This window comes from Etheostoma spectabile, unplaced genomic scaffold (genome assembly GCF_008692095.1).
Source record: "Etheostoma spectabile isolate EspeVRDwgs_2016 unplaced genomic scaffold, UIUC_Espe_1.0 scaffold119, whole genome shotgun sequence".
In the NCBI taxonomy this organism is placed as follows: domain Eukaryota; kingdom Metazoa; phylum Chordata; class Actinopteri; order Perciformes; family Percidae; genus Etheostoma; species Etheostoma spectabile.
The window spans coordinates 1,073,573-1,077,325 of record NW_022605570.1 but is presented as its reverse complement, the minus strand read 5'-3'; the positions used below and the strand labels follow the sequence as shown (position 1 = coordinate 1,077,325).

At 41.1% G+C, this 3,753-nt stretch overlaps 1 long non-coding RNA gene across 1 annotated transcript in view; it reads left to right on the top strand.

The window, feature by feature from the left end:
* Positions 1 to 239: 239 nt before the first annotated feature.
* LOC116685687 (uncharacterized) overlaps positions 240 to 3,753 on the top strand; it is an 18,168-nt gene continuing 14,654 nt past the window's right edge. The window contains exon 1 of the long non-coding RNA XR_004331012.1: positions 240 to 300. This is a non-coding gene — a long non-coding RNA (uncharacterized LOC116685687). The remainder of the gene's footprint in view (positions 301 to 3,753) is intronic.

The window sequence follows — 3,753 nt, the reverse complement described above, 5'->3', positions numbered from 1 at the left end:
GACAACTAAAGTTACACAAAGAGTTCGAGACAGTTTTTTCTACTGTAATGTAATAATACATTTCAAATAGCATCCAAATCTGACAATATAAGTGATGAGTTAGTGATGGTTGGAGGCTTAAGACTACACATTTCAAAATGATAGAAATGAATGTGGGAGTGGAGTTAAAAAGGAATGAAGCTTTCCAGACCTCTGTGGCCCACTCCCTCTCTGCTAGAGGCTCATAGCTATCAGCTGCAGCCCAATCTCATGGCAGTTGGTGAAATGGTCACGGGATTTAATCTATGGATTTGTGTACAGGTCACATTAATGTTGTTATTTTCGGGTGGATAACGAATTCTGAAGAAATCTATTTCAATGGGAAGCCTATTTCGTAATCGTAAACGATCACGGTAGCACAGGGAGGTTGGTTGGGGTGGTGGTTGGATCAAACAACACAGGACTTTCATGTCCCGCATTTTGCAGTTCCTAATCACCACCGTCCCGTTGTTGTCGGCGTGTCCGGCGTGTGACGGTTCCTTTACCCGTTCTTTTTTTCCTAACCACGATGTCCCGATGTTGTAGGCGGCCGGCGTGTAGCGTTACCTTTCCCCGGTGTTGCGTCCCCCAGAGCAGGTCAGAGTCATGGCAGTTCGTGAAATGGTCACGTTCAAAATTTGTGACCTGTCCACAATATGCACAAACAACATTAACACTAATCAACAAATAAAAATAACATGACCATTTCACGAACTGGCGTGAGAACGGATTGGCTGCAACTAGCATACACAAACACACAACTCTCCTGCCAAGTTGTCGGCGGTCGAGATAAATTAAAACACGGCGCCAGATTTTGCCAAGGGAGAAGAATAGACATATCTGGTTGTGCTGAGTATGTTTTGCTACTTTTTAAAACAAATCTTCCAATCGTGAGCTCATGTTATGCTAAATCTCAAACAAATCAAGAACTCTGTTTGCATTTTTTGACATATTTAAGTTTAATGTAGTTTTGCGTTCTTTTAAATGCAGAATAAAGTGAAAGTAGGAGCGAGTTAACCTAACGTACCAGATGGTTTCTTAACACAGAACCATGTGAGAAGCAGTCATTGGAAACTGTAGGGAAAAAAAAAATACCTGGCATGTGATTGGATGTGCCATCTGTCTATCATGTTCCCCATTGTTAATTTAAATGAACAGTCGTGGCCGTCACGCACATCTAAACCACGTCCATAGGTGGCTGATTGATTTCGTTTGTTGCTGTTTGAATTTAAACACATTTACTTAGAGCCTGATAAGATGGATTTTTGTGTTAAAAATCTGATCCAGGGATTCTCGCATGATTTTGTGATATCGTGAGAATCCAGCTGCCGTGCAAAGCAAGAAGCTAGTGCAGACTAGTGAAGAATAATACGCTCTCAGTCAGTAATTACAAGAATGCACATCTCTTCTGTTTCTCAAAACTGACACACCAATCCTATTACAGTAGCTTCTAATGTAGTTGATTTTGATTGTTGTCTTAATATGTCTAAGTGCATACTTGTGCCCTTTCATAGTATGAAATCTGATCACATTTCTCCTTCCTTCATGATTGTTATACTGTCCCTTAAAGGTCCCATGACATGGTGCTCTTTGTATGCTTTTATATAGACCGTAGTGGTCCCCTAATACCATATCTGAAGTCTCTTTTATATAGACCTTAGTGGTCCCCTAATACCATATCTGAAGTCTCTTTCCCAAAATTAAGCCTTGGTGCAGAATTACAGCCACTAGAGCCAGTCCCACAATGAGCTTTCCTTAGTATGTGCCATTTCTGAGGCTGTAGCTGTTGAGGAGGAGGGGGGGCCTTGACCAAATGCCACTTGGCTCGTTTGAAAGCCATGATGTCTCTCTCTCTTTCATGGGTGGGCCAAATTCTTTGGGTGGGCAATGCAGAGAAAGGGGAGGTAACCTTGCTCTTTATGACCTCATAAGGGGCAAGATTCCAGATGGGCCCATCTGAGCTTTCATTTTCTCAAAGGCAGAGCAGAATACCCAATATCCAGCCACTGGGGGACCATAGGCAGGCTGGGGGAACGCATATTAATGTTAAAAAAAAAACTCATAAAATGAAATTTCTATGCCATGGGACCTTCAATCTACCTCAAGAAGGTGCTACGTAGCGAGGCAGGTATGTAGGTTAGTTTAGAGCAAATTGCCTTTCAGACCAAACACACACACACATAACATTTATCACTTGTCTCTGTCAGACATCTTCTGGTTTCTGTGGCTTCTCGGTTGCCCAGAAGGAGCCTTGTCTAAATAAATGTCAACTTGCAACCAGGGTTTTTAAAAAACCGCAGCAATATACTAAAAGAGAATAAGCCTTGTCAATCACGTCACGCATCCGCCTGCCCCGGGGTTATGAGCGACGACTCTGGTGGCCCTCCCCCGCCCTTCTCTCCATCCCCCCTCTCCATCTGCCATAACAATGGGGAGGGATGTGGAAGTCCAAAACACACAAATGATCAGGTGCTGAACATTTACAGTGCTTGGGTCCAACAGTTCAGCCCCTGGATATAAGTGGGCTAAAGCCAAAGCGCTCCTTTTTTGTACTTTTATTTTTCTATGACAGGGCTCGGTCCTTGGCTGATTATTTTTAAGACTGGGGGAGTTAAGACTTCTGTCTGGCTTGTGGTTGTAAGCTTTAATAAAGTTCATCTTCAGCCCTTTGATGAACACGAGTCAGAAGGGATGGTGGATGTTTTTTTTCAGTTTACTGATACTGACGTCTTTTACAGAGATGAATCTGTCATCTAGTCTACCCGCATTAATATAAATGGGGTGGACAAAATAATTGAAATACCTGTCAGTATATTGCAATACAGTTCAACAGCACCGCTAAATGCAGCCTCCAAAATGACCATGCAGTTGGATCAACACTTCTCTGCAGGACTGTTAAATTACTATAACATATTACTATAACAGTCTACTATGGACTATATTAGTTTTTGGGTTGTAAAAAAAAATCAATACAGCATAGTGTCAATATATTTTCTGTGGCTATTGTATATTGTATATATAAACAGACAAAGAAATATGATCTTTTATTGCATACATTGCACATGATTATGCAACTTTCTGGTAATATAATGATAAAATGAATACTAAAATTTGAATAAGATGAAGTAACAGAGAAATCATTTTAGAAAAAAAAAATGTTTAATTAAAAAACAAGCTGCAGTTACTAGTTTCTGTCGCCCCCATGAGGAATTCTAAGTAATGACAGCAAATAGCACCCCCAAAACTCCTCCGCGCAGTTGCTACCACGGAGGAATAACAAAAAACATGGACTCTTCAGATGAAGTAATTATTGTGGGTGGGGTTACAAATTGTACGTTTAAGCAACACGTGGGACAAGAATGGGACACAAACCACCGTCTCCTGGGTGAAATTCCCTTGTTTTTAAACCCTTCCTTAGGCAGATTTTTGGTCTTTGTTGCTACATTCGCCACTCTTGATACTAAGTTATCTTACAGCGCCACCATCGAGCTGCTGCAAAATAATACCCTTCAGTATTCGAGAAGTCCCCATCTCCTGTTTATTGCCCAATACCGATCAAAATGTTCTCAATACGCAGTGGGCATATAACATAGTTGAAAGCCAAGGTATTCGTAAAGCAACACTGACATAGGAGGTTTCATTGTACCAATATGGCTTACTTACCAGAGCAATCCACTGAATAAATGCCAGGTATAGAAATTACTAGAATAGTTGGGGCTTTGTAAATTATAGAGT